At 35.0% G+C, this 21,820-nt stretch overlaps 1 protein-coding gene across 1 annotated transcript in view; it reads right to left on the bottom strand.

The window, feature by feature from the left end:
* Ip6k (Inositol hexakisphosphate kinase) overlaps nt 1-21,820 on the bottom strand; it is a 251,687-nt gene that overhangs the window by 177,373 nt on the left and 52,494 nt on the right. The window contains exon 2 of the mRNA XM_075381466.1: nt 19,940-19,958. The gene's annotated coding sequence lies outside the window, so the exon portion shown is untranslated. The remainder of the gene's footprint in view (nt 1-19,939; nt 19,959-21,820) is intronic.

The following is a 21,820-nucleotide window of genomic DNA, read 5'->3' as shown; positions in this document are numbered from 1 at the left end:
AAAAAACTGTATATTCTGCGACCCAACTTCTCTTTCATCTGGAAGAAGGCAAAACTTCTAATTAATTTTCAAAGAAAGAAAAAAAACAATCCTTTTTTCATGAAATAACATCAAAAAGTAACAGTAAAATACACAAAGAAAAAAAATAGTAACAAAGTTTGAATGATACAAACAAAAAATGCAATACTTCAACAAAATTATAGTATAATTAATTAATGAATAACAGTTGGCAACAATGGAACAAGATAGGAAAAAGACGCGATGCGTTAAATTATATATGTATATATATGTTAAAAAAAGCCTTGTCCCACTTAAACTTATTCCTTACAGATGTTAAAAGATAAATAAATGGTTGAATAGTCATACGAACTGATGTACTTAGTTTTTTTTTACATATACGCTTGCACTCACACGCATATGTATACATGTAATAAAAATATAGACGACAAGGATTAACATAAAACGTGGCAAAATATTGAACTATCTCTTCTTTCTTTTTTGAAATTTATGTTAACTAGTAAAATAAATAACTCTAATTAGACATAACATAGCCTTGAAATATTTTTGAAAAATTAAGACGTAAACAAATTAAAAATAAAAATACAAACAATAATATTTTACAATATGTAAAAGAATTTCACCTCCAAAATATTTGTCAATAAAAACGAATTCCACGTGTCCTTAATTAAAATAATATATTTTTCACATTACAATACACTTAAAAGAAAAAAAAACCCTTTTGGCACGCCTGAAGACGGAGGTATATTTCACCGGTGCTAAGTACGGGATAAAAAATATTTCTTCCTATTCAATTTTCCTGATAAGCCTATTTCCCTTTTTTCGATTTATTCTTTTTCCCTATTTCCCTTTTACCCTATGGGGTAGTGCAAGTACAGCGTTCTGCTCGGAAAGACTACGGGCTGTCGGGCCGCCAAATGTACTTGGTGTACCGAGGCGTCTTCGAGAGTATGATCGCATACGCGGCACCGGTTTGGGCGCATAGGTTGGAAAGGAATAGAGCACTACTTCAAAATTTAAGGAGTGCCCAGCGCAGAGCCATGATTGTATGCACTGGTGTATTTAAAACAACCTCCTACGAGGCTACTACTGTATTGGGAAAGGCTCTCCCAATCGATTTAGTGGTGAAAATTCGGGCAGTCATGTGGAAGTTGCGTAGAGGTCGGGAGGCCGAGGCATTTGGGATGCGGTTTCGAGCCGGGCCAGAACCGGATCGGAACGGTGATCACAATGCACCGGAGCAAAATTTCGTCCAGTTGCCCATCTCCCGTCTGCGGAAAAGGCTTCAAAGCCTCGCGATGGAGGCATGGCAGCTTGAATGGCACACCACGACTAAGGGTAGATCCTTGTATAATTTTATACAGGATTTGGGGGGATGGTATGCCTCGAGTTCTTTCTTAAGGGCGTCGGGTGCCCAGGTGCTCACCAACCATGTGAATCTAAACCAATATCTGTTTCGGTTTCGCCTGGTGGCTGATGAGTTGTGTGTCTGCGGGGAGGTCCAGTCAAATGTACATATGATGTACGACTGCCCGGCCCTTGGGGGGGCCAGAGACCGTGCCACCCTGGAACTTAGAGGCCAGGGGGAAACCTGGCCACTCACAAGCGGCGAGGCAGTGTGGCGAGAGCCGCACTGTCGGACCGTGTGGGAGTTCCTCGATGAGGTTGCTATGTTCAACCGTCATCGGTAACTTTAAGGGATTAAATGTAATTGCATTTAGACTCCTAAAGCTTTGCTGCTGGAAACCAATTTACCTTGGTAATAGGGCTGGCCATCAGCCAAATCAGCTCCAAGCGCTGTTAAATGGTGGACAGGTACTAGCTGGCATACAGCGACCGAGGCGTGGCAGCCAAAATTGCTGTCTTTTATTTTATAGACTTAATAGTTTTAAATTGTTACAAGGGGTGCGCCTCCCCGATCTAGTTTATGTTGACAAGTGAGCGATTGGGACACTTCAGCGGGTGCTGTATGGCGCCCTGCTTGATTCGCTCACGCACGTTAGGTAGCTCATTAGGAGCTGTTAGGAATTGGGTCGCTAAACCGTTACGAGGCACAGTAGCCGTTCTTGGCACGGAACATTTGGTCTATGCTCTAGGGCGACCGAATGGGGTGGTGGTGGGAGAAATGCCAGTTAACTAATTCCCTTTTACCCTTTCTCCCGTGTGCAATAGGAAAGGTTGGTGTTATTGGACCGTATTTTTTTTAAGAAAATGGCGCTGCCGTAACTGTAACAGCCGATCGTTACATTGCGATGTTGAATACGTTTTTCATCCCTGAGTTACGAAACCGGTGAATCGATTTTATAAAATGTGTTATTCCAGCAGGATGGAGCTACAGCGCACACAGCGAGGGCAACGACGGCTGTTCTCCGTAACTTGTTTCCGGGACGGATCGTTTCCAGATTTGGCGACATTCCTGGGCCCCTTCGGTCCCCCGACTTGAGTAGTTGTGATTTTGTGGGGGTTTTTGAAACCGCGTACAATGGAGGACCTAAAGATCGCAATTCGTCATCGCGTCACCCAGATTGATGTAGACATGCTGCAAAGAATTGAGGACGGTTACCGTGAAAGGCTACAACAATGTATTGCCCAAAATGGACATCACTTGCCGGACATAACTTTTCGTTCATCAGTAAGTAACAAATGCTTTGATTTAACAAGTGTTTCAGTACCAATAAACATTTTTTGAAGTAAATATTCAATTTTTTATGATTATTTTAAAAACATCCGGTTCCCGTGAATGAACCTGTATATGAAAATTAACATCCGGTTTTTTGGGTTCCTTAGGTATAAAAACGTCAAGATCCGGTGAAAACTGTATATGTCCAAATTGGACCTATTACAATACTTTTATTTCTAGATCTATAGCGCTGTCTAGACCGGAAAGTAATATTAAAAGTTTCCTTTTTGATAACAATAAATATTTAATTTTTACTTTATAAAGGGAATTCACATTTAATTTTATCAACGAAATTTATTACTATTTCCGTTATTGAGCTATTTCTTTTAAATCAACATATACAAATTTTAATACATGAAAAACAAAGAAAAAAGAATAAAAATTATAAATAATTAAAAAAGGCACGTTTAAAAATTCTAGGTTGTGTGCGGAGATGGAAAAGGTAGTTAGGGAGGTAGGCAAAAAGCGCATTAAACCAAGGCTACTAAAACAACCCAGATTAAATAGCATTTACTGTATATGCTACGTTTAGAAACGACCACAGTGGTAAAGGTTTAAACAGGTCATTGCTCTGAGTAAATTATTTATACGTTAATACTTCCATACAAAAAAAAAACAAACCGGAAATGAAATTCTAAAAATGTTGAACCCCTTCTTTATTTATTTAGTAGTAATAAAAATACTAATCAAAAGGAAATGTACGCTTAATTTCTAAAAAAAAATATCACGTCGTTCGTTAGAACATCGTCGATAAGAAAAGACGAAGTCAACGAACTACGTTTACCGTTCTAAACATGACCTAACCTAACAGTGAAATGAAAATGGGGAAAAATAGATAAAGGAACGGCGGGAGTTTCAATATTTCTTCCTACAAATCGCAGAGCCTGGACAATGTCCCTTGCTGCTGTATCTTTCTATTATCGGGCGGATATCATAGGTTATTTAGTGGCGGTTATAAATTTTAAGTTTTATTTATTGACGGATTTGGTCATTTTCGTTCCTATCTGTATGGACCATGGTGTAATTTATTTACTGGTTCTGACCGTGGTAGACTAAGCTTTTGAGTTTAGTAATCTCGGCGTGATTTCCCGTCAGACCATCCGCTGAAGTCCTTTCGGTACCAGCACCTATGGGCTAGCAGAAGTGCGCCTACCGGAGCTCTAGTTATATGGAGGGAGAAATGCGCCCCGTTCTCCGGAGGGAGTCGCATATGCTGACTAAATGAAATTGTGGTCTCTTCGTCGGTCGGTGTGGGGTGATGTCTAGCTTTTTATAGTTTTAACAAGATTTAATTGCGAAAACGGTCTTTTCGCGGCCGGAATTTTTGTGCGATTTCCATTTATATGTTACGCAATATAGAGGCTCCTAAGTCTGGTTTGTCATTTTTGACTCTCGTACCGCTTCTTCACGGTGGTCGTTTAAAACGACCACCGTTTTACAGGGTTTTCTTATACCCTGTGGAGTAAGATCCTCTCAGCAGATGTCCCGAAGATGGCCGTGGTCGGACACGGCCGCTCTCCCGAACAGTCTGCGTGCCTGCGCCACTCCCACCTCGGATACGGTGTGTACTCCCGCATCGTAGCGAAGAGGGACGTTTCTGACGAAAAAATAAATAAGGGTGAAAACATTATATTTCAGTTCAATTAGATCAGTAATAAACAAACAATACCCCAAATTTTGTTTTTTTCTTTAATTTGATGAACCGCGGGGACTAGAATATGTCATTATATTAATTTTTTTTAAATGTCATTTTAATTTTTTTAATTCTTTACGAATCGCGCCGCTAGATAGCAGTACTTGATAGTACTAGGTAGCGTACAAAAACTTGATAATGTACTTGAAATAATAAAATTTAAAAGAAAATATACTACAACTTGTTTTAATAGTAAATAAAAGTACTGAAGATGAAACAATTTTTTTAATTCTTTAATAAAATAAATAAATAAACTATTAGTTTACAAGAGATAATACAAAAAATGAATAAATAAGACAAATAAATTCGATTGGTATAATTCGAATTTACCGATAAAAATCGAGGTTTACACTTACAAAGTGAAATATTATACATCACGGATTTTCGATTCGTGAAGGTATTATATTAGTTTTATTAAAAAAGGAAAAATATGGTATAAAATGAATGATATGATATACAAAACAAAATTGGTCGTGAAATTCAATTTTTTTGTTCTAAGGCAATAAATTTTATTAATAAATCAGTAATTCATAAAAAAAAGAATAATCCAACAAAACGCAGTGATATCCAAAAAAATTACAATGAAATTGTAAACCGTACGGTGGTAAAAAGCCTCGCAGATATCATTTCTTCCGCTCAAAAAACAAAAATTTCAGTAATATAAATAAAATTGGTTATTATTTATTCAAGGTCCGATCAGTCGCGAAATAAAGTCCAGCGCAAAAATCGGATGAACCTTTACGCATATGTGTTGCGCAGCGTCTCTAGGATGGCCTTCAATCACGCCGCGTCACTTCGTTTAGTTCTGAACACGCAGCTAGCACGTAAACATGTCTACAACAATATCATTTCCCGCCAAGTGTGAAGTGCGTGCGGTAATTCGATTTTTTCAGGCTGAGGGGTGTAATGCGGTTGAAATTCATCGACGAATAAGTAATGTGTACGGTGAAACTTCAATGAGTGACAGCGAAGTTCGACAATGGTGCAAGAACTTTAAAGTAGGACGTACAGATGTTCATGATGCAGGCGGTCAGGGAAGGAAGCGAGTGTCAACCGATGATCTCGTTGAACGAGTGGATGAGTCGATTCGAGAAAATCGTCGGTTCACAATTTCTGTATTGAGCGATTCGTTTCCTGAAATTTCAAGGTCAGCTCTCTACACCATTGTGAGTGAGAGACTTCAGTACCGCAGACTGTGTGCGAGATGGGTTCCCAAGATGCTGTCCGACCATCACAAAACAATCAGAATGGACGTCTCCCTATCGTTTCTCCAGCGCTACCAAAATGAAAGAGAAGATTTTCAAAAGAACAATCCAAACAGTGGATGCATTCTCATTCTCCCAGTAAACCAAGGTTCAAGCGAACCTTCTCCAACAGAAAGTATATGGCTACTATGTTCTGGGACCGGAATGGAGTTCTCTTGGTGGAATTCATGGAACGTGGCACGACCATCACTGCAGCCTCATACTGCGTGATTCAACGTCTACGTTGAATAAGCGTCTACGGCGATTCAAAATAAGCTGAGAGGAATGTCATCAGGCATTGTCTTTCTCCATGCAATGCTCGGCCGCACACTGCAGCTGTAACAAAGAAGCTCCTGCAGCGTTTTCGTTGGGAAGTGTTTGAACACCTACCATACAGCCCGAATTTGACTCCATCCGATTTTCACCTCTTTGCTCACTTGAAACGCCGGCTAGGAGGACAACATTTTGGCACAGACATCGAGCTGCAGACCGGCGTAGTAACATGGCTGAAAACACAGGCGGCTCCGTTCTATGACGAGGTTATTGGAAAGTTGGTACCACGCTACGACAAATGTCTAAATCGGAGTGGCGACTATGTAGAGGAATAGCGTAACTATGTAAGTACTTGTTACAAATAAAAATTTTTTTATATTCACTGTGGTTTTGATTTCGTGACCGATCGGACCTTGAAAAAAATAACCCTCGTAATACAGTAGTAACGTGTTTAATATTTTATTTCTTTTTTTTTTGGAAGGGTGGGGTAAAATTCGGATATAGTACAGTTTATTATAAATTATTAATTCAATAAAAGTAGACTATTTTAAGATGAAAAAAAAAACAATAATAAATAAAGTGTTACAAAACGTACGTCAAAATATAACTTGTTTTTAACTTTTAGTTTTTTTTTTTAACACACGCGTCACAACAAAATATTCAAAAATAGAAATAGTTTCAATAAATAAGCTATGTGAAAAAAATAATAAATATATATGTATACTTTTTTTATTAGATTTTAATTTTTTTTAAATAGATTTTTTAAAAACACTAAGCAAAAATTAGTTCAACGTCTTTATAAATTATATTTTTTTCTTAAATAATCTTATTAAATCGACATTTTTAAATTAACTCTAGTTAAAAAAAATTCCATTCTCAACATACGCATTTTTAAAAATCTATTTTTGTATTATAATTTTTTCGTTCAGGCCATCTATAGACAACGTATAACGACGAATTTTTCTTTGTTTTATTCAACTTATCTTACACCAAATTGTTCAGAATTAAATTCTGTACAAGAGTTTAAAAGTTTTATGTTTGAATTTGTCATCTACATAAATATTTAATCTTTTGTTTTGTATTATTGGAAATTTTATTGCTTTTTACCTAATTATTTAATAAAATTCAGAGACAAATTTATAAAAAAAATTCAAGCCTCATATATATATATATATATATATATATCTTTATATATAAAAATGTTAAGGTCGTTTGTGTACGCTTCAAAAACTCAAAATGTTCTGCATGATTGAGCTCAAATTTTAGCACGATATATAACCCGCATCAAAGATTGTTTTTATCTATTTTTCGCATCAGTCACATACCCGCAACCACGAGAAAAACAGATTTTTTAACGGTCAGCTGTGTACCATTGACCGCGCCATCTGCCGGAAGCGAGGGGAACACTCGCAATACTAGCTAACGACAACCTCAGTCACATGTGAAACAATTACATTGTTTATTAACAAAAAAAAAACCTTTCCACTTGCATCTGATTCAGATTATTACACAATCTGAATTAAATATTCACTTTAATCGAGGTACTTTTGTGTGATCGTGTCGTGATTGAGCTGCGCCTTTCACCAAGCTCTGAATTTATTAGAAAACGACAATGGGATATATGTATTAATGACGTGTGCAACACTGCACATCCAAACCAAATTCGCGCATTATTCGCAATTATAGATCGCATATGGCTGAGAATATTTTGCATAGAGTACGCCTACAAAATACCAATATGACCGTGGAATTTACAGAAGGCATTTACAACGAAGAATTTATAAATATTGAAGACAAGTGCTTAGCTATTGCAAATAAAGTTCTTAATCGATCGGGAATGCCAGCACCCACCCGAGCTACGATTGCTTCATTTGATGATGATTTACGCCGTGAACAAAGTTACAACATCGGTGATCTTCAGTCATATGTCCGATCAAACACTCCCAAATTAACGCGTGAACAGAAAGGTATTTATGATCGAATACAAATGATAAATGACGGACATGGGGGGACCTTCTTCTTGGATGCGCCAGGAGGAACTGGGAAAACATTCCTCATTAGATTGATTCTAGCAACGGTTCGATCAAAAAATGACAATTATCCTGTTGCGGAATATTAATCGGCCAAAACTCTGCAACGGCACGCGACTTGCAGTTAAGAAATCGATGAATAACGTAGTGGAAGCAACGATTTTAACGGGGCCTTTCAAAGGTGAAGATGTCCTCATTCCTCGAATACCCATAATCCCGACCGATACACCATTTTAATTTAAAAGATAGCAATTCCCAATTGGCATTTGCAATCACAATCGATAAAGCTCAAGGTCAATCTTTAGAATTGTGTGGTTTAGATTTAGATGCGGATTGCTTCTCGCATGGACAACTGTATGTTGCGTGTTCCCGAGTAGGCAAACCAGATAGCCTTTATATCTACGCAGACAGTGGAAAAACAAAAAAATATTGTATATCCACAAGTATCCACAAGCAAAATTAAACTTCTATGAAACGTATGCTTTGTTTTGTTTCTCATTTCTCATCCATGCAACCACAATGTGCCACAGCGAAGCGTGGTGGGTAGAGCTAGTATATATATACATATATACACTGTGCAAATTAAGTCATAATATGACTTGACTTCCTTGTACACCTATTAAATTACATACACACATTTTTAGAAATACATAAAATTTCATTTCATCAATAACTTATAACTTATAATATATTATTATTATTATTGAATTATTATTTATCGTAATTTTTTTTACAATCAGACGTTAAATCAATATTTTAAATTAAAAAAAAAAAGAATGTAGATGAAGTTTGATTCAAACCAATCTCCCTTCCCCTTGTAAGATCAAATATCTCATTAATTACAATTCTATTTGGCTATAACTCTGTTATATCTCAATCAATGAAAATAAATACCACTGATTATATATCGTTAAAAAGCTTTCATTGAGGGCTTATTATTCCACTTAAGAAAAAGTCCAAAAACCAATTTTTTGGGGCTTCTTCGTACACTTTTGTTTCTATCTAAAATCTCAAATTTCAACATCCTACGGCTAATCGTTTTTTAATTATGCGAAATACATATGCACATATGTGTACAGACGTCACGCCGAAATTAGTCGAAATGGATTCAGGGACGGTCAAAATGGATATTTCCGTTGAAATCTGAAAATCGAAATTTTCACGATTACAATACCGTAAAAGAAAGTAAAAAGCAGTATCAAGGTCTCAGGACTGTAAAAGTCTTGTGACATGAATAAAAAAGAATTTTGAAAAAATATATAAATCAAAATAATAGTAAAAAAACGATTGCATTTTTTGACATTTTAAAGTTGATATTACCCCCCCAATGAACCGATATTTTTTTTTGAAAAGAAATGTGATCTTTAAGAGCAACAATTTTTAGCCAAGTTCACCGCGGCCAAAAAAAAAACACGCAAAATTCGCAGCAACGTGAAGTCCATGATGATTGTTTTTTTCGACATCAAAGGCATTATCCATAAGGAATTTGTTCCTCTTGGTCAAACTGATGGGATGTTCTATTGTGAAGTTTTGAAGCGGTTACGTGAAAGAATTAGGCGCAAACGTTCAGATCTGTGGGGTAACAACAGTTGGGTTCTGCATCATGACAATGCGCCCGCGCACACATCGCTAGCCGTTTGGACTTTCTTAGCTTCCAAAAAGACGGTACTGATTCCCCAAACACCCACCCACCCTATTCGCTTGACCTTGCCCCGTGCGACTTTTTTCTCTTTCCGAAAATAAAATTTAAATCAAAAGGCCGTCGTTTTAACACAATTGAGGAGATTCAGGAAGAAACGCAGAACGTGCTTCGAACACTTACACCTGCAGACTTCCAGAGATGCATGGAATCATGGGGGAAAACGCTGGGATCACTGTATCAATGATTCCCCACCCACCCTATTCGCTTAACCTTGCCACGTGCGACTTTTTTCTCTTTCCGAAAATAAAATTTAAATCGAAAGGCCGTCGTTTTAACACAATTGAGGAGATTCAGGAAGAAACGCAGAACGTGCTTCGAACACTTACACCTGCAGACTTCCAGGGATGCATGGAATCATGGGGGAAAACGCTGGGATCACTGTATCAATGTCCAACGGGATTACTTTGAAGGAGACATTGGAAATTATAAGTTATGGTAAACTATTTTATTTTTATAGTAAAATTCCCCGAACCTCTGAGTAGCACTTCATATGAGTGTAAATGAAGTGTAAGTCTTATATATTCTCAGTTCCACCATTCCTGAGATGCGTGGTTAATTGAAACCCAACCATCAAAGAACAACGGTATCCACGATCTAGTATTCAAATCCGTGTAAAAATAACTGCCTTTACTAGGTATTGAACGTTGGAACTCTCGACTTCGAAATCAGCTGATTTGGGAAAACTAACATCCACCTACCGCACTCAAAGATTCAAAACTGAAGCTTAGGTGACAAATTCCACTTTAAAAACGGTTTCAGATATAACAGGCAATCCCATAAAAATTTAGAGAAAAAAATGGCTTGTCCCAATTAATTTGCATAGTGTAGTATATATATATATATATATATATATATATATATATATATATATAAACCCACCGGGCTGGTCTAGTGGTGAACGCGTCTTCCCAAATCAGCTGATTTGGAAGTCGCGAGTTCCAGCGTTCAAGTCCTAGTAAAGCCAGTTATTTTTACACGGATTTGAATACTAGATCGTGGATACCGGTGTTCTTTGCTGGTTGGGTTTCAATTAACTACACATTTCAGGAATGGTCGACCTGAGACTGTAAAAAACTACACTTCATTTACACTCATACATATCATCCTCTGAAGTAATAGCTGAACGGTAGATACCGGTGGCTAAACAGGAAAAGAAAGAAAAGTGTAGTGTATATATATATAAAAAGAAAAAAAATTGGATAAGTCAATAAATAAAATTTGATAAAATTTTATGGGGGGAGAAGGATCATTAAATAGGTTTTTTTTTCTATAAATATATAGGGCAAACCGGCAGATTTTTTTTTCTCATTTAATACAACTTTAATTTCAACTTAATAATAATAAAATAATAAAAAGTTAAGAAAATGCGTAACATTATACAATTTAGTTAAATAAAATTTAAATATTATTACATAATTATAACAGTATGTTAAATTACTACGGTAACATTCGACATTGTAATACATCCTTAATTAAATTTATTCCCCTTCATGTGTATTCTATAAGCAATATGCATCGATTTTCTCTAGAGGCTAAAACACCGTAAACGTAAATTTAATATACCACAAATAACAATGCTAATATAGTACGCATATAAAGTGAACGACCGTCTGGTATAGACCGCGCCACAAAGCTGAATACAAAACCACACTCTGATAATATTTCTTTGTTTAAAAAAAAACAACACAAAATGCTTCGTAAAAACCTAAAAATACATCGCAGTACTTTAGAAAGACAAAGGAAATGTAAAGAAAGAAAGAATTAAGCATTAATTTTTGTTTTAATAAAAATTGATTCTTAAGTTAAGTGAAATGTCTAAATAGAAAACAGAAATTTAAAAATAGTTTAATATTTTTCAGGTAACAAACCAGAAATATTAATCTGCTAGAAATATTGATTTATAATATATATATGAATAGAATAATTATATTTTATATTAATAATGTACCAGTTATTCCTGGATAAAAGACTTATTAATTATTAATGTTTACTAGTTGTTAGGGAAATCGAAAACGATTCAGATAAAATATAAACGAAATAAGCTTTTTCATTAATAAAAAACATCCCACGTTATAAACACAGACTATAACGATTATAAATAAATACTACTTTTAACAATCAACAAAAATTAAAAGCTTAACAAACATCCAATACCAGATTTATTACGAAAAAATATTTCTTCTGGCACTTCTTTCGATACTGAGCCGTATATAGGGTTGTACGAGGTGCGACAATAAAGTAATTTCTTTGCAAGATGTGGCAACGCTGCAGCTTGCGTAGGCACACCATCTTTGACCTTGGTCTATAAGCTACTTCTAGTCCAAGCGGCACATTGATGCAACTGCTCAGTCGTGAGTTGTACTGTAATAAGTGAACACTTGTTTTTGTCCTCGTCACAGTTTTTTGGACATCTTGTGTTGTTAGAAAATGGTGTTCCTTGACCGCCATTTTGACTCTTGGAAATAGAAAAAAAGTCTCACGGAGCGATATCAGGTGAATAAGGTGGCTGTGGTAGTACTGAAATTTGTTTTGAGGTTAAAAATTGCTGTACTGACAGAGAAGTACGGGGTGGCGCATTATCGTGAGGCAGAATCCAATTACGAGTATCAGCCATATTGGCACGGACACGAAGAACTCGTTTACGAAGTCTTTCTAAAATTTCTTTGTAGAAATATCGGTTAACTGTTTGTCCAGGAGGCACCCGCTCTTTATGAACAATTCCCTTGGAATCGAAGAAGCACACAAGTATGCGTTTCACTTTTGACTTTTACATGCGAGCTTTTTTTGGTCTGGGTGATCCCTTTGAGCACCATTGCGAACTTTGGGGCGTTTTGTCTCTGGATCGTATTGAAAAAACCAACCTTCATCACCAGTGATGACACGGCTCAACAAATCTGGATTGATTTTCCGTTTGCTCTAACATCTCGGCTGCCACATTTTTCCGTGTTTCTTGCTGTTGTCGTGTGAGATTTCTGGGGACCATTTTTGCACAAATCTTTCTCGTACCAAGATCTTCAGTTAATATTACACGAACCGTTTCTCGATCGATGTTGAGTTCTTCTGCGATCATTTTCACGGATAATCTTCGATCAGATCGTACGATTTCACGCACCCTGGTCAAGCTGACATCTGTCCGTGAGGTTGACGGTCGTCCACTGCGGTCTTCGTCTTCAACATTCGTTCTGCCTTCACTAAAAATTTTATGCCGCCGAAAAACTTGAGCTCTTCACATAACCTCCTCTCCAAAAGCCTTCTGAAACTTACCGTAAGTTGTCGTCGCGTTTTCACCCGATTTAACGCAAAAATAAATGGCATACCGTCGCGCAATATTTTGCGGTTTCATTTCTGTGACGAGAGACACAAACACGTGTTGACTTATTACAGCGCAACTCACGACCCAGCAGTTGCATCAATGTGCCTCTTGGACTAGAAGTAGCTTATAGACCGATGTCAAAGATGGTGTGCCTACGCAAGCTGCAGGGTTGCCACATCTTGCAAAGAAAAATCAGTCTCATTACTTTATTGTCGCACCTCGTATATCTTCTAAAATTTAGATTTTATTAAGCTCTACACCGTAACCACCACAACAACAACAACTAGTTATATAATGAATATCATTACTTTCAAAGAAAGTACAACTATGATTAATACTGCATATTTCTCGAACATGGTATCGCTGATATATTAAATAAATAATATTAAAAATGAATGAAATCTATCTTACCAGCATATTGGTATGAATTAAAGATATTTCGGCTTATTTTGAAAGCCATAATCAGGAGATAAAATTATTTCATTAAAGTTAAAAATTTTAATTGTAAAACAGTTATGACTGTCCGGTCCTAACACTATACTGGTAAATTATTGACTTTAATGCAAAAATTTTATCTCCTGATGATGGCTTTCAAGTGAGCCGAAAGATCTTAAGTTCATATAAATGTGTGTTATGGAGGATTTCATTAATTGTTAATATTATTTACTACTGTATAATTAAAAAAAAAATCTGATGTGGACACCACATGACTTCCTTGTACGCCTATTAAATTACATATACACATTTTTTTTTTTTAATGAAAAGTACATAGAATTTTATTTCATTAATAACTTCTGATATTTTTACATATATATTTTTTTATTGTTATTATTGAATTATTCTTTATTGTAAAATTTTTGTGTACAATCCGTGGTTAATAATTATTAATAAATCAATATATTTAAATTGAAAAAAAAAGAGACGAAGTAGGATTCGAACCGATAGGCATTCCTCTTGTGAGATCTAAATATTTCATTAATTAAAATTTTATTTAGCTATAACTCTGGAACCAATGAAAATAAGTACCACTTATGATATATCGTTGAAAAGCACTCAATGAGGGCTTATTATTGCACTTAAGAAAAAGTACAAATCCATTTTTGGGGCATTTTTGGACACTTTTGGTTCAGTAGATTGCAATCAAAAGGAGAGGTGGATAACTAGATGTTACAACATCCTACAGTTAATCGTTTTTGAGTTATGCGAGACACATGTTTACGTACATACGTCGCGCTGAAACTAGTCAAAATGTATTCAGGGATGATCAAAATGGATAATTCCGTTGAAATCTGAAAACCAAAATATTTCGCGATTACAATACTTCCTTTACTTCGGACAAGAAAGTAAAAACATCATTATCATCGTCATCCGCGCATCTTTTGATTTTTTTTTTTAGTCGTGAAAACGTTTACATCCATTGAAAGCTTTGTTTAATCAAATTTTATGTACTTTTAAAAATATGTATATGTAATTTAATAGGCGTACAAGGAAGTCATGTGATGCCCACATCAAATTTTTTTATAAGGAAAAATGCCGACATCAGGTACCTACAGAACGACATCGATGTGCTAAAGATAATACTGGCTCACTTCGGAATTAACTTCTACAAAGAAAAAATTTGTCGCATCACGATAATATGCACCTTCATGTTATTCAAGATAATCTACGAATTTTTTAAATGAAAAAAAAAATTGAAACGGTTCCTCTCACACCGTACAGCCTTTCTTTTTCAGTTTACCCTTCGGAACCACCGTAAGATATTACTTCAGAGGATGATATCTATGAATGTAAATGAAGTGTAGTTTTGTACAGTCTCAGTTCGATCGCTGGATTTTAATTAACCACACTTCTCAGTAGTGGTCGACCTGAGACTTTACAAGACTACACTTCATTTATATCCGTACATATCATCCTCTAAAGTAATACTTTGTGGTGGTTCCGGGGGCTAAACAGAAATAGAGAGAGAAATCGATCGTTCTAAAGATGTGTAGTTAATTGAAACCGAATCACCAAAGAACACCGGTATCCATGATCTATAGTATTCAAATCCGTATAAAAGTAACTGCCTTTACTAGGATCTGAACCTTAGAACTCTCGACTTCAAAATCAGCTGATTTGTGATGACGAGTTAACCATTAGACTAACCCGGTAAGTGTACAGCCCAGATCTAGTTCATTGCGAATTTTGACTGTTCCCAGAGGTGAAAAAAAATCTAAAAAATATGAAACATTTAGACGAATCTACAGGTGGTAAAACCGTGGAAGCGAAATACAAAGTAATTCTAAGCTGGATTTAGTGTTTGAAAAATGGATCAAGCGTTGCAAGCAGTGTGTTGTTCTTAAGGGGAAAAATAACTTTAATTAACGTTAATAATTAGCGATGCAAGAAGTGTGTTGTTCTTAAGGGGTCAGAATACTTTTTTTTTTTTTAATTACTGTTGTTATCACATTACCTTTTGGACCACCTCTTTTCCCAATCGTAGAAAATTTCAGAAAATTCCTTCCGTTTCAATGATGAGACAATATCATTTAGATATAATTTACAAAGCATTTGGCACAGTTGTCAATAACACAATTGTATAAAATAATGTTACATTTACCAACAATTTTAAAAGTATATATCCGAGTAAATAAAGATAAAGATGCTACGATTTGTTGATGATATAGTAATTCTAGCCGACAGTAAAAAGGATTTAGAAAAAACAATGAACGGCATAGATGAAGTCCTACGCAAGAACTATCGCATGAAAATAAACAAGAACAAAACGAAAGTAATGAAATGTAGTAGAAATAACAAAGATGGAGCGCTGAATGTGAAAATAGAAGGAGAAAAGATTATGGAGGTAGAAGAATTTTGTTATTTGGGAAGTAGAATTACTAAAGATGGACGAAGCAGGAGCGATATAAAATGCCGAATAGCACAAGCTAAACGAGCCTTCAGTAAGAAATATAATTTGTTTACATCAAAAATTAATTTAAACGTCAGGAAAAGATTTTTGAAAGTATATGTTTGGAGTGTCGCTTTATATGGAAGTGAAACTTGGACGATCGGAGTATCCGAGAAGAAAAGATTAGAAGCTTTTGAAATGCGGTGCTATATGAGAATGTTAAAAATCAGATGGGTGGATAAAGCGAGAATTGAAGAGGTGTTGCGACAAATAGATGAAGAAAGAAGCATTTGGAAAAATATAGTTAAAAGAAGAGACAGATTTATAGGCCACATATTAAGGCATCATGGAATAGTCGCTTTAATATTGAAAGGACAGGTAGAAGGGAAAAATTGTGTAGGCAGGCCACGTTTGGAATATATAAAACAAATTGTTAGGGATGTAGGATGTAGGGGTATACTGAAATGAAACGACTAGCACTAGATAGGGAATCTTGGAGAGCTGCATCAAACCAGTCAAATGACTGAAGACAAAAAAAAAGATTTAAAAACAAAAAAATAAATGTTTTAATCATTACTGTAAAATTAAAAAGAGAAAGAAAATATTTATAAGAAAAATTCAAAGAATTTTGTAAATATTCCAATACATATTAATAATTTTATCAATAATAAAAGAATAAAAAATAATTAGATTAATTTTACAAATATATTTTCGACAAGTCATTTCAGTAGATAAATAAAATTAACCGCGATAGAAATAAATTTAAAAGAAAATTGATGAAGTACATAGAAAAATTCCAAGAAATTCGTTAACAGAAATAAAATTTGCAATGAGATCACTACGACTGTTTAAATTTATAATAGAGAACATTCTTATTTCTTTTTTAAATTACTTTCTCACTCGCTCCTCCTACCACAATGAAACGCACTATCTCTCTTTTTTTTTATTGGCCACGTTACTCATTCACTATTCCCCTCCAATGACCGTTCCCCCCACTATCTACATTCTTTAACCAACACAAAAATCCCCTTCCGCATGTCACTTATTCAGCCAGAACTATTCAAATTTATTACTAACTCGGTTGAACTAACTTAACGTAAACATTTGCCAAAATTCATACCGCATTTTTAGATGTGCATGAAGGAAAAAAAATTAAACAAATATCCAGCTGAATAAATACAAACAAAAAGAAATTTGTTTGTCCCAGTTTAGTTTTCTCTACGTATTTATTTTTCTTATTCTATTTTTATTTAGATTCCATGTATTTTAATTTACATAACATGTAAAACACGCGTTTTGAAAACGCAACGCTAACAAAAAAACAACGCAAACTATTTATGTAAATGTACATTAATAACTTAAAATTATTTCAGTTTAAAATTACGAGGAATATATTTCAAAACAAGAAAAATATTTCTAAACGCAAAAAATTCCATAAATTTAGGAACCCTTGTCTCGCTCATTAATATTATTCTGAATTTAAACAACTCCAGTATGAAGGAATTTTAAAATACAAAAAAAAAAGGAAGAGTTTTTGGCAAGAAGAACAAAGGATGAAAATCCCTGTTAAAGGTTTATAAAAAACAATATTTTGAAAAAATTTAGAAAGAAAATACATTCCATTTATATTTTAAATTACGAAAACGTAAGCACACATACAGGTGATTCAAAGAAACGGGAAATTTTAAAAATTAAATATCGATAATGAAAATTTTTTTTAGAAAATGAATTTTATTTCATGTAGTTGTACAAATGTTGCCATTTTAGGATACATACATTTTAGTTTATTTTTTAAAGATGATATCTTGCAGGTGACCTCCTCTTATACGTAAACAGTAATGTGAAGTCTCTTCGTTAAATTTTTCGTGGTTTGACGTAAAATCTCGACTGGAATTTCCGCAATTGCTTCTCGAATCTTTGATATCAGTTCTTCCGTTGTAGCAGGTCTACTGTAGAACACTTTAATTTTAAGGTGACTCCGCAAAAAGTAATCGCAAGCTGAAAGATCAGGCGATCCGGGCCGATCTAATGTCAACATTTCGTGAAACGACGCGTTGTCCAAACAATCGGCGTACAGCTGCCATCGATATTCGTGCAGTATCTGACGTTGCTCCTCTTGTTGAAACCAGGGTGTGTTAAGAATCGGTGGAAATCTCTTTTGTTGTTCCATATCAAAGGTTTCAAGCACGGCTGAGCCGAGATCACTGTAATCGCAAGACCGTTGTCATCCTCAAAAAAGTAAGGGCCTATAACACCGTAAGATGACATAGCACACCACACGGTCGCTTTCTGGCTGTGCAACGGACGCTGGTGTAGCTGCGTAGGATTTTCTTGTGCCCGGTATCTGAAATTTTGCTTGTTAACAAATCCACTCAGGTGGAAATGCGCTTCGTCTGACATCCACAGTTCGTGAAAAAACTCTTCGTTATCGTTTATCTTCTGAAGAGTTACATTATAGAATTGGGCTCGCACAACTGCATCGTTCGGTTTCAGTTCCTGGACGATCTGCAACTCGTATGGACGGTATTGCAAGTCCTTCACTAACATTCTTCGAACGCTTGAACTATGCGATTGTAAAGATGCTGAGAGACGACGGATTGACCGATGTGGACTTCGTGCGACAGCATCTTGTAAAGCTTGAACATTCTGTGAGGTACGGACGGTTCGCTCACGGCCTGGAGGTTTCTTTTTCATTGCCGAAGATCGGTTTCATCAAAATCAGATATCCGTGTTTTAATTGCACGTGCTGATGGAACACGGTCGTGCCGTCCCAGATTAAAATGACGGCGAAATTCTGTACACGCTCCCTCCACACTGTCAATGTTTTTGTAAAACGCTCTGATAGCAAATGAACGTTGCGCACCACTCCAAGGATCCATGCCAACTAAATGGCAGGTTAGGTTAAAGAGGCTGGCGCCAATTATCAAGTGGTACCAATCGCCCACGGCTACCAACACAACTTTCAAAATTTCCCGTTTCTTTGAATCACCTGTATAAGCAAATATTTCGCTCACTGACATTTTATAATTTCGGTCTTTCATAGTAACATACATATGAAAGAATATGGTATTACTGATTAATAATCAATGTCCCAGAAAAAACGACTAAAGATAAATTGATGAAAATTTGTACACATGTTCTTCTTACCGTGTAAGTGCACCATTAATAAGGATTTTTTGAAATTACGAGTTTAAAGGGTAAAAATGTAGCAACAATGATTTTATTTTTTGTAATTTCTTTGTAACAAATGAAGATATCAAGTTCATTTTTGACGTGTGTAATCTTCATGTGAATATCTAAAAATAATTTCTAGATTTTTTTGAAATTTGACCTTGAAAGTGGTGAAGAAAGGTAAAAAACATTTTGAACAATGATTGCAAATTATCCTTATTTCTGGAGTCTACTAAATGAGATATTCAATAGATTTGGGCTTGCAAATACTCTTCAGATAAATATCTTCTTTTTTTTCCTGTTTAGCCTCCGGGAATCACCGTTAGGTATTACTTCAGAGGATGATATATATGAGTGTAAATGAAGTGTAATCTTGTACAGTCTCAGGTCGACCATTCCTGAGATTGTGTGTTTAATTGAAAGCCAACCACCAAAGAACACCGGTATCCACGATCTGATATTCAAATCCGTATAAAAGTTACTATCTTTACTAGGATTTGAACGTTGGAACTCTCGACCTAGAAATCAGTTGATTTGCAAAGACGAGTTCACCATTTCTGATAAATATCTAAAAACCATTTTTGAGGTTTTTTTTTAATTTCAATCTTTTTAAGGATGCGTCGATGTATATGCGCGGTGGCTCAACCAACATAAAAAGAAATGACACTGTTATTTTATGTGAGTAACGTCTGGTTGCATTGGCCACTTCCGGTTACATGACTACAAATCAAAATAAAATAAAAAATTGACGCCGACGAGAAATGCAAATAACCATTTAACGCGGGCGAAGCCGCGCCGGAAATGCTAGTTTACAATAAAATCGATGAGAAAAATATTACTACTAAACTTTTATTTACAAATTAAAAAAGTTTCCATCATAATTAAATAAATAGACAAAAATCAATCGGATGATTAAAAAAGCACTTACCAACAGGATGTAGTACCAACTAAAAAAAAAAAAAAAAAAAAAATACAATTAATACTAACCAAAATAACTAAGGAAAATTAATCTTTTTTTAAATATTATTTTCGTAAACAAGCAAGAAGTAAGCGTAGAAGATAAGCGATCAACGAAAACAAGTCAATCAAAATTTGTTCTATTTATGTTTTTCTAAATACTGCGCATTTGAAAATATAAATATTAATACATAAATAAATATTCATATTTTCAACTTTTTATTTAATTATTTACAGATATACAGCAATATATTTTACGGTTAATGAGATAAACAATAATTATATATAAATAAAAAAACAACAAAATATTTTTTAAAAATTTCCTCGACAATTACGATCAATTACGTAATTACAAAAGTTAAACCATCAATTCTTCACTTCACTTTTTTTTCTATTTGATGAATTAATTTACCAAAGAAGCTCATAGCTAATGCATGGAAATATGGTAATGGAAATGGAAATTTTGAAGTGTATTAAAAATACCATGTTTGACCGGTATTCGAACCGGGGCCCTTTCGATGAAAGGTCAAGACGCTACCCATTCCCCAACGACGGATATCAGCAAAAACTGTATAAATTAAAATTAATGTTTGTACCGTAGCGTTCCTATGGAAATCATTCGATTGCGATGAAACTTTGATGAGTTTTGCGCACGCCCGCGAAAGTGTCTGAATTAATCTGGACAGCTACGTAGCGCTGGGGTCGAGATAATTCGAAAAATTGTATTTATGGTCCGATTTGGCTCATGTTTAGAATATAATTGTCGTGAAAAGAAATATTTTAGCAAAAAATGAACCCGTTAGGTGATGCTGGGATCGAGATATTTCGAAAAATTGTATTTATAGTCCGATTTGGCTCATGTTCAGAATATATATATATATAATAGTTACGTGAAAAGAAAATATTTTGCAAAAACTATATGCGCTAGGTGTCGCCAGTGTCGAGATATTTACGCAACAAACAAATATACAAACATACTTTCTTCTTGAATATATATATATATATATATAAAAGGCAATGTTCGTATGTATATCGGCTATAGACTAAAAAATTTATGTGCGGGGAAAAAAGGGAGAAAGGGAAACATGAAAAAGAGAAATAGGGAAAAGAAAAAAGGGATAAAGGGAAAAGTTAAATTTTGTAAGGGTTCCGTAATGTTCAATTTTTTAATGGTTTATCAAATTTTCAATTGTGTTCATTTAATCTACATACATATATATATATATATATATATATATACTCAAATCTAGCAATTAAAATAAATTTACAAAAATTATATCAATCCTTCAAATTTTTTTAAAAATAAATTAATTTACCAAAGAAGCTTACAAAAACTTATGCGTGGGAATCGAACCCGGGACCTCCGGATGAAAGGCCGAGACGCTACCACTCCGATCAGCAACATTATATTTTATATTAAATGATAAGACTAAATCTGGAATTTTTTTTTGTCTTTAGTCATTTGACTGGTTTGATGCAGCTCTCCAAGATTCCCTATCTAGTGCTAGTCGTTTCATTTCAGTATACCCTCTACATCCTACATCCCTAACAATTTGTTTTACATATTCCAAACGTGGCCTGCCTAAATAATTTTTCCCTTCTACCTGTCCTTCCAATATTAAAGCGACTATTCCAGGATGCCTTAATATGTGGCCTATAAGTCTGTCTCTTCTTTTAACTATATTTTTCCAAATCCTTCTTTCTTCATCTATTTGCCGCAATACCTTTTCATTTGTCACTTTATCCACCCCATCTGATTTTTAACATTCTCCTATAGCACCGCATTTCAAAAGCTTCTAATCTTTTCTTCTCAGATACTCCGATCGTCCAAGTTTCACTTCCATATAAAGCG

This window comes from Lycorma delicatula, chromosome 13 (genome assembly GCF_047948215.1).
Source record: "Lycorma delicatula isolate Av1 chromosome 13, ASM4794821v1, whole genome shotgun sequence".
Taxonomy (NCBI): Eukaryota; Metazoa; Arthropoda; class Insecta; order Hemiptera; family Fulgoridae; genus Lycorma; species Lycorma delicatula.
The sequence above is the reverse complement of the archived record's forward strand: the minus strand, read 5'-3'. Positions and strand labels throughout refer to the sequence as shown.